The following is an 11,131-nucleotide window of genomic DNA, read 5'->3' as shown; positions in this document are numbered from 1 at the left end:
TTCAGCCTTGAAAAGACTGAGAGGGAATGTTATCAATGTCTGTAAGTATCTGAATGGAGGGTGCCAAAAGGATGGAGCCAGCCCCTTCTTGGTGCTACCAAGTAGTAAGACAAGAGGTAACCAGCAAAAACTGATGCACAGGAAGTTCCACCAGAATTTGAGAATGAACTTCTTTATTGTGAATGTGGATGCACTCTGAACAGAGGGTAAAATTCTGGGAGGAGACCCAAGTAGACCAGCTGTTCCAAAACCCAAAGGGGTATTCCATACCATATGACATCAGCTCAGATGTAAAGGCTAAGGCAAGGAACAGGAAGGCAGGCATTCATTGCCTCCAATGGCTGCCTGCTGAGGAACCGTTGCATGTGCTGAAGCCCTGCTACTTGGGAGTGGTCAGCCATGGCTGCTGCTGGGAAGAAGAGAATAAACTGCGTTAACTTTCTCTTCACTTTTGCACATGCAAGCTTCCACTTTGCTTCTGCTTTAATGAACTGCCTTATCCCAACCCGCTCCCCCATCTGGCTAGGGATAGAGCAGCTGGGTGGGCACCTGGCATCCAGCCAAGGTCAACCCACCACAGTGAGGTGCGTATTAATAACCTCTCACATGGAATTTTAGAGTGGGGACATCTACAGCTGAAGTAATCATTCTAGGTGGTCTTTAGAGACGATGAAAAGAAATAGATGCTTTTAGGCTTCCACTTATCCTAAAGTATATGTTTAAAATAGGTCAATTAAATCTTGGCCCAGAAGACACATTTCTTTCCTCTTTAAACTACAAAGGATATCTAATGTGACCGCTGAGAAGTGGAAACATACACTGTAGATGGCTGAAGCTATTCAAGATGAATTTTGTTACTCTCTACTAGTCATCTTTTCTCAAACATTTTCTATATTTTCTGCAATGAATAGACAAATAACATCTTGCTAGGCTGTGCCAGCAGATGATAGGATTTTCCACTTTTTGTGTCCATCTCTGTGCCTTTTTTCAACTCTTTCTATGGACGTGTTTTATTATAAAATTAGTCTAATTTAGAATTTGTAAAAAATTAAACTCACACTATCTTAAGGAGGAGAAAAGACAAAAAAATATTCTTCATTGATTTTGTAAAGAATGAAATATGGGGTAAACTGAATTGCAGTAAACAAGAATCCAATTATAAGCAGAGAGTTAAAATTATAGTACTTAAATAAAGGTGAAAAGAAAATATAGTAACTGATGCCCATTAAAAAGATAGAAATATAAAAAAATTTAAAAATAAAAAAAATTTTAATTACAAAATAACGGAAAAAAATTGTAAGTTCAAGAAAGCAAAGAATATAAAAACTTTAGAATTGCAATTCTAAATACTTTTTATAGCAACATTAACAGCCATAACAAAGGTAAGTTAAAGTATTTTTATAATATAAAAGCATAGTACTGTAGAAAGCTACAGTACAGTAAGTTAGAAGACAAGGATGGAATACTCTTTCATGTTCAATAGATACATGGATCACCTGAATTAGTACCCTATTTCTAACTGTGACCGTAAATGGATGCCAGAAAAGAGGAACAGTAGGGTAAATATCTCTCCTAAGAATATATCTCCTAGGAACATTCCAGTCTTAATCTAATTTCACCTCAGGTGATTTCTGCAGATATACTACTTACTTAGTAGGTTAGTAAAAGTTTATTCGTTCTGAACCTGGTTTTTATTACTTCTATTTGGCAGCCCATAGTTCTATATTCTGTCTCTTGAGATGGCTTCTGGCTTCCCTGAGACAGCCAGGTCAGTAAAAGTGCTACAGCAAGAAGGAACACACATTTTAGAAGTCTAACCATAATTATTTTGCAGCCAGCGATCTGAAAAGGCTTCCTAATGTGAGTGATGTGAGAGAAGAGAGTAGATTTTTGAAGCAGGTAGGGGTAAAAACACTTGGTGTTGTAGGTATTGGAGGAGGCGGTACAATCCCAACAAATTCCTGTAGGTCATACTCAGTGCCTGTAAACTTACCCTAAGGACTGTATATTTTTTATCCAGTAAGATGGTAGACATGTAAGGAAAAAACCATTTATAAACCAAAAGTTTATGCCTGCAATAACTGCATCTTTCAGGCATAGAATAATTTATCAAAGACATAATATCTGATAGTTTTCAACAATATCTCCATATGTACCTTAACCAACTAAAATTTTCTTTTGTGGCTTTCCCAGAAAACTAGTGATATTTTGAAGTTCTGCAGCATTTCCAGACTAAAGCTTTACTTTAATAGATTGCTACCTCAGGGAAGGTGGAAAGATAATTAATCAGATAAAAGTATGACCTGAAAGAATGTAAGAGAGGGAAGCTGACAGTAAGTCTTAATTAAAGGCTAAAATCCAAGGTAGGATTTAGGTTCAAACTGTTTCTCTATGGCAAATAAGGCCACCATTTGGTCCATATTATCTTTTTGAAAATTAGATTCTTGCCTATCTTCGTTGTCTATGTTTCCACTAAGGGCGTGGGCTACAGTCTACTGAACATAGTGGCCAATATTCAATTTATTCCTCATATAATTTAAATACTGCTTCTTAAATCAGAAACTGACCTTTTAACGGTCACACCTGAAGGAATGTAACTCACACATTGTAGTGTAATGTCTGCTTTAAACAAGCTATACATGCAAGATCCTGAATGCACTGTAAGAAGGTACTGTATTGTGCTTCATATCCAGAAGTTATCTTTTTTTAAAAGTTGTCATTCATCTTACTCTCCCAAATTCCCACAGCAGAGCAATGTGAACATAGAGGTCTGGATTTGCCTGACCATGAGATTATAAACTCCAGCTAGACTTTGTCTATCTAGAGAATCTGTTTTAAATGAGATGTGAGGAAGAATGAAACTAATAAAGAAATGCGATTTTGCAGCTTGGAGAAGACAGCTGTCCATGAGAAGTTAAATTTGGCACGAACATTAAAATGAAATTAAGCTAGCACTTAAAATGAAATCTAACTGCATCATGGAACTGTGCTATTAAACAATGACATTATCCCTTCCAGACAGCGAGACAAGAGTGTGTTGGAGATCTCCTTTGTGATTCCAGTTGTACTATATAGTAGGGCATGATCTGTTATGATTCATTAATTCCCTGATCCTCTGGACTTTGGATTTTAAAAGAAAAATCAGTGTTCTTTATCTAAGAGCTAATTTAGGAATGCTAGTTATGCTTTGAGTTTGGTATAATTAATATACTTGAACTACAAATTTTATTTCATGTAGTAGTCTTTATACTATAATGCATCCCCCAGAAATGTAAAAAAAAATAAAAATCCAGAGACAAGTATTTCTGAAATTATTAGCAATAATTTCATTGATCAGGTATATGTCAAAGGTTATGAGTTTAATTTTAATGCTGCACTAATGGAGACTTTTTCACTGACATATTTTCCAGCACATTCTCATTTTAAAGTGAGAATTTAAACTTTACAGTTGTTCAAAAAGAACCATATTTTCTAAGAATGGGCAGGCTGTGTTTTAAATCACACTATCATTTTCATCAGGCAGTAGTACAACAGCAGTCCGAAACAAAGCAGATAATTGATTTCCAACAATGATTTATAATACTAGTTATCCATCAAGACTTCCATTGACAGACTCCTCTTACGATTTCACTGTTGAGATTCTGTACTCCATAGTCTCTGAAGTTCATTTATTTCACTATATATTAGTATGCCTGCTCCTCATCAAAACTTTAGAATGTCGTTTGTCAAAGCTTTCCAAGACTGGCAAAATAAGAACTAGTTGATAGCAAAATTTTATCTCAGTGGAAGTTCATGTGTACTGTTACTGCATGCTTCAAAAATGCTTGCTATAAATATGAATATTTTTCACATTTTTATCCAATATCAATCCATAGCTTTTCTCTAACTCTCTTAAAAGTTTCCAGGACAGTGAGCAGAAGGAATGATGCAACAGAATCTGACACAAAAATTTAGAAGAGAGCTTATGGGGTGAAAAAACCTGTGGTCTCTGTTGCACACTGGAACCTTTTATAAAACCAAAATAAAAAGGAAAAAAAAAGGTCAGCATGTCTGAAGTGCCTCCCAACTCTGATGTTATTGCTCCCAGACTGATGCTAGTAGTCCATAACATTAAAGACACTTGAGAAGACTTGTAGTACATACTAAATTCACCATTAACAAGAGGAAATCAATCAGACCTGCCATTAAATAATAATACATAGGTCTGAAAAAAGATTTGCTAGCCCTCTAGAGCACTTGAGGACTCTGTGTACTTCCATAATGGTTTGTGACAAACTTCTCCATATATGTCTACACTCCCAGAAGGACCCTTTTTTCAAGTGGTTTTAGGTTTCAGCATCCACAGCTCCCACAGCAAACCTAACTCCATATTGAATCAAGAACTCCTGTCTATTGTCTGTTTTGAACCAATGATCTGTCGTAATATCATCTGTTTCACTCTGCTTCTAGTGCTAGAAAAATCATTCTCTGTTCATTTTTGGCATTTTGCAGCTCTCATGGGTTGGGCCTTGTTTCAAAAACAGGGGAGTAGTTTAAGGGTAAATGATCCAGGATAAATCTGGAAGGGACCCCCTGCAAGACAGCCTGTAGAGAGAATAGAGAGGACTCTATAAGCTGGTCCTGGGACCACATGTGGTATTCTTGTGCTGACCTATCTGACCACATTGTCACCCACGAAAGACAGAGGAATCATGTCTCTCCAATCATGTCTCTTCTGAACAGTGAACTCACCTGTGACTAAGCATTTTGATACTTGAGCATTGTAGTCTTCACACTGTCAGTTTAGTCCAAAACGGTGACAGGTACACAGGATTTCAGTTTCTTTTATATCCCACTTCAGTCATCTGTTTGTCATCCTGAACTGTCCTAGTCTGTTGCTGTTACACATATGTCTGGTTTATTTATATGTGGTTAATGACAGGCTTTTTTTGTTTTGTTTTGCTTTTAAGTGAATTTTCTCACTGAAAACTAATTGATCACTCATACGCAGTCTGTAATCTGCATATAACCTGTAATCTTTCACTGTTAGTATGAAATTCTTGAAGTTTTCCAATAATTACTGAAAATTATTAAGTATAGGTAATAGGTAAATCAAAGAATATTTGCAAAATTTCTAATCCTAACCATATGTTTTGTATCTCATTCCTTGTTTTCTTACCCATAATTGAATTTATTTCTACTTGAGAGTTGGCAATTGACAAAAATGTCTTTTTGGGTTACAGCATATAGCTCTGATTTTAGTCTTATAATGATTGCAGCATATAATAACTATTTAAACCAATTATCTCTGAACTATTAAAATAATATATACTGAAGAACTATATGAAATACCAGTAGTAAACTCACAACTGTGAAACCTGGATATACACCAAATTTTAGGTTGCACTCTGGAAATCTTGCTTCATATACATTTAAAATGCAAAATCACAAGGGTATGCTATCAGACCTTAAAATATATAGTGATGAGTTGAAAGGTTTAGTTTTCTGGCCACTGTCTCAACACAAATGTAGGTAGATTTGGCTCTTCAATGTAAACTAGAATACAATCTTCCTCAAATAATAACCAATCACTAACGGTATGATGCTCTGGACAGTTAGTTTCACTAATATGATAGAACATAGTCAAGGTCGTGCCTAAAAACTAGATTGATGAGGCAGTAATGTAAACAAGAGGTGTTCTTTCAGTTAATGAGGAAAATGCATTAGTATCTGGAGCAGTGTAGAGGAAGGTAAGATTTAGTAATATAATTATTACAGATTTCAAAGGGATCAGAAATGAAGGAGCATAAAATTACACAGTTATTTGGAACTTTTGATTTGTGGTTGGCTTTTAGGTTGACAATGTGATTTAATTAATGGTGACTTCAATTTTATTTCTCTTCATACAGTAAAGAAGGGTTTTAAAAAATCACCTTCTTAAAATTTGCATTGCTACACCCTATAAATATTATTCAAAAATCTCCCCTACTTACTTCATAGATTATTCCTGTTCATAGTTGATGTTTAAACTAGAAAAATTCCTTGTTTCAAATAATTTTACCTAATAGTTGAGTTTATATTACATCCTTTATCAAATGCATTGCGTCATTGTCACTAAATGTCTTTGTAGAACTCAAGAATAAAACTAGAAGTAAAATCCCTACTTAGAGAGGCTTATAGTCTAAATTAGAAAGAAAAGACACTGAGAAATGGCAGCAAACCATGAACGGAATGAAGAAACAAAATGGAAGGAAGTAAACTGAATGAAGAAAATTACCTCGAGAATTTTATTTAAGATAATAGAAGTAGTTCCTAATTTTTCTTCATTTCAACAATTTTTTCCACCTTATTTTGCTCTTGTGCTTTCACCCTTTGTAAACATGTAAATTCGGGACAAAAAGGGCTCATGCCATCACTGGAACATTCTCTCTCCCTCCCCCTGCATCCCATTAATCTAATCTATTGCAATTATTTATTCTGAAAATTTAGAAGAATGGAGGTAAAGTTCCAGAATTCCTATGAGAGTAAACATTGCATAGATATGGACTTAAAGATGAAAAAAAAAAAAAAGTGTGTATGAAATGTCGGATGTGATCTATCTCCAAGTTAAGATTGCTGAGCCTAGTGAACAGAAACTCAGGAAAACCCTCTGTACCTTTCGCTCCCAAGGATGAACAGCAAAATGCACAGTGCATACATACACTGCATGCACTTGCAGATCACACTGGAACACTATAGGTCCAGATTCTTCCCTGACTTGACTTGACAGAAACGTAGGTACCTCTACATTATTTCCATTATCAGTGACTGTGAATGTCTCATGGTAATCCCAGAGACAGATGGCATAGATAAGGTTTTCTCTTTATGCTCAGCTGTAGTACAGACTATCCTCTGTTATGAAATTGAGTTATACCACAAAGAAGACAGCTATTTGTACTCTGAGTACAAATTAATGCACATACTGCCAATTCTAAGAGTCATGTACTGAAATGAAACAGGAGGCAAAGCTACATTTCCAGTATGAAGATGCCAAAAGGAAATTAATCTACTTTTCAAAACTGCACAGAAGCTTATCCTCTCTTAATGTTGGGTTGTTAGCTTCATCTGTGCCTGATAAGCATGGTATTTATTAAGTATTTGGTGTTTGGGTTATTCAAAGGCTGACTTTAGAAACAGTGAGTTTACAGAATCCCAGAATATGCTAAGCTGGAAGGAAACCACAAGGATCATCTGGTCCAACTCTTAAGTGAATGGCCTATATACAGGGGTTGAACCCACAACCTTGGTGTTAGTAGCACCATGCTTAACCAGCTGAGCTAATATCGGGGCTTTTGGAGATAGTGGACAGTATTATTTAAAATTACTGTTACTATCTATTTCCTTCCATTATTTTTCAGACTTTAAAATAATTTTTCTGGTAATTCAAAAAAGCACTTAGTGCTTAGCACTTGCTTAGTCTTCAAGATATAATAATTTTTAACTAGATAAGTATGGTCTAAGCATGTTTCACTTACACTCATTTTATATAAAAATTAAGTGAATTTCCAAATTCCAAGTTCTTTAACAATGCAATTATAGACTAGGATTACTCAACATCATAAAGTAATGTCAGTAACAGAGAAATTCAAACTGCTAGAACAATCAGATAAGTTTTTATTTCCACTTTCAAAATATGCTTTTGTTTTAAAGTATCGTATTCCTGCTTAGAGGAGTCATGTTTGTTGGGGAAAGCACTAGAGTATCGTGCAAACTCTGTTAAAATACTATAGCATGCAAATCAGTTTCATGTATAAGAAAGCTAAAAATAGGTCTTAAGCAGTAAAATGTGAGAAATAGAATAGCCCTTTTAAGAACTCATGAATCATAATTTCTTTTTCCTTTCTGTCTCTGGTTCCAAATTCATGGCAACTTTCTTTGTGGCAGCCATGATTTTCATCAGAAGGATTGGCAAGGGGATAAGTATAATAATTCCTCCCTTTTTCTATTGAAATTCTCCAAATAATTATAGTTTTCAGAAATAAATCCTATACATTTCTAAATTAATTATTAAGTAAAATTATTAAATTAATAATAAAGATAGGAATAAATCCATAATATTTACTTTCTATGATTTTATTTTGGCTTATTGTACTCATATTTGTTTAGTAAAGCCTAACCCATCATGGAGTCATTAGCACTCTGGAACTAGAGAAAAGACAGATGTGTTCAAGTTCCACTTTTCAATCAAGCAAAACAACACTTAAAGCACTTACTAAATTCAGTGCCACAATTGCAATAATTCAGTGATAAAGACCTGATATTTCTAACTAAATTTGGTATTTTGATCTGTTTTCTGACAAAAGCTTTGTTAACTGTCTTGCTTTTCTTTATTAGGTTTCGATTTGAGCTTCAATGGTAATTAGAATAATTACAGTTTTTACTAGCTTTAGCTGGCTCTTAATCTATAATTAAGACAGAAGGAACTTAGTGTTGTACTACCAAAGCACACAGAGAAATATCTTGATATGAAGGCCAGGTTGGACGGGGTTTTGAGCAACCTGGTCTAGCGGAAGGTATCCCTGCCCATGATAGGGGGTTTGAAACTAAACGATCTTTAGGGTCCCTTCCAACACAGACCATTGTATGACTCTATCATTCTATAATGTTATTTTAATATTATAAACAGCATTTTTTTTTAATAAGAACTAGAGAGTAAACAGTAATGAGTGGTGTACCTACACAGTCTATACAGGGACCAACACTATTTAAGACCTTCATCAATGACATGGACAGTGGGATCAAGTGCAACCTCAGCAAGTTTGCAGATGACACCAAGTGAAGTGTTGCAGTCGATGACTTAGAGGGCCAGGATGCCATCCAGAGGGACCTTAACAGATTCAAGGAGTGGACCCATGTAAACCTCATGAAGCTCAACAACTGGGGAATAAACGGATTGAGAGCAGCCCTGCCAAAAAGGACTTGGGGGTGCTGGTGAATGAAAAGCTAGACATAATCCATCAATGTGCTCTCACTTCCCAGAAAGTCAATTGTATACTGGGTTACATCAAAAGAAGTGTGGCTAGTAGGCCAAGGGAGGTGATTCTTTCCCTCTGCTTCACTCTTGTAAGACTACACCTTTAGTACTCCATTCAGCTCTGGGGCCACCAACACAAGAAAGCGTGTTAGAGTGTGGCCAGAGGCGGGCCAGGAAGATCAGAGGCCTGGAACACCTCTCCTATGAAGAAAGGCTATGAGAGTTGGGGCTGTTACTCCTGCACAAGACAAGACTCTTGGGAGACTTTATTGTTGCCTTCCAATAATTAAAGGAATATTGTTAGAAAGGTAGAGATAGATTTTTTTTACCAATCATAGAATCATTCCCAATTTTTCATCTTCTTCACTGGTATATCTCTTCGATTTTATGAAATAGCTAAGTGAAGTAATACTGACTACATTGCAGTGACAATACAAAATGTCTTTGAAAGATCTAAATCTCATTCATTTAAGCCATGGACTCAGGATTCATTAATATATTCAGGACTTCTTTGGATGACAGGACTGAGATTAATTTCAAGACTGTTACATTTAATTTTAGATGTCTGCTTCTGTTATCATCAGTGGAGATCAACGGAACTCACAGAACAAACGCCATGTGAGGGTCAAGTCAGTTAGTGAGTTGTCCGTAGATAACTGATAATACCTTCTGAAAAGCACCAGGATATGTTAGAAATCCACAGAGATGGCAGATATGACACTTAGACACCAGCATTACTGGAGGACAGTATTAGCTGGAGGACAGCCAATATTTGCTAGGGCATAACTCATCTTCCTGGACAACTCTGTTGAGGCATTTGAACAGAGTCCAGTGTATCTGCTAAATGTCTTCATGGAAGGCCGGTAAAGAATTACAGTTGGCAAGACTGAACTTTAAAATTAATTTAGTGGTTCATTTGCACTCTATGGGCAATTTTCTTAATGAAAAGTTTTTACTGCTCACCATCACTGGATGTCAGAAAAGCGTAAAACACAACAAAGACATAAAGAAAAGAGTTAGGTGCACAAAGAACTTACTTGAACAGAAGAATCCAAAATAATTAGACACCAAACACTTTCAAAAATACAGCCAAGTCCAAATGTCTGCTGATGCAAGGAGTTCCTCAGAGAGAAATAAATAAATATATAAATAAATAAATAATCTTAGACCTATTAATAAGTTTTTAATACTGAAGTACTTTAAGATTTTGTCACTCCACTGAAAAGACTAAAAATTCAATTTTTCATATGGATAGATGATAAAATTCTGAAATGTCATATATATGTTGCAACATCAATGAAAGTGTGATATTTAGTTTCTTATCTACAATTTCATTTTTCTCTCCATAATATCTATTATGTCACCAAGAACCAGTGTAATTTGTTGTAAATATGATGTATCAGCAATTTTATGTACATTGATAATTTTTTATAATAACAGAAAAATAAAGATTGTGGTTTTTATTATATCTTTGAAAAAGATATAGGTAGTTACATATAAAAGATTTACTGTTCATCTGTTGGTCAGATATTTTATAGTCAAGGTACCACTAAAATGTGAGTCTCATTGCATTGAAGCAAAATGAGTCCATCTGATTTCTATTTTTTTGCCAATGGCTGTTATTAAAATGATGATCAACTTTCAATACCTTTCTATTTATTGTCCTTAAAATATTTGGTAACTCTTTTTTAAAAAAATTTGTTCTGTGTGCTTATATAATTACACATATTCAAGTGTATATATATATATATATATATATATACACCTATATACATATATATATACATGTATATATATATATGAGTGTATTTCTACATCATCAGATAATTTAGCCCAGTTTTCTCTTGGGTTGTTTTTTTTCTGTCATCTCTTTCAAAGGAAAAAAGAAAGCAACTATTTTCTGATCTTTCTTTTGGAATGAATGCATTTTCTTTGAACTAATTCCTGCATGCAGGTTTGGGTATAGAACTCTCCAAGAATTTTTCTCAAAATGCAGCCTGGACATCACTGTATTGGTTTCTTCTGTCCTATGCAATTATTCAGCATGCTCTGAAAGCTTCTCACCTCAAGACACCTCACTAAAATTCCCTTCAGATAACAGTTTTCCACAAAAGTATTAAGTCTTTCCACTTGTTTCTG

The sequence above is a fragment of the Empidonax traillii genome, unplaced genomic scaffold (genome assembly GCF_003031625.1).
Source record: "Empidonax traillii isolate 1590-97213 ecotype Southwest subspecies unplaced genomic scaffold, ASM303162v1 scaffold79:size2606397, whole genome shotgun sequence".
Taxonomy (NCBI): Eukaryota; Metazoa; Chordata; class Aves; order Passeriformes; family Tyrannidae; genus Empidonax; species Empidonax traillii.
The sequence above is the reverse complement of the archived record's forward strand: the minus strand, read 5'-3'. Positions refer to the sequence as shown.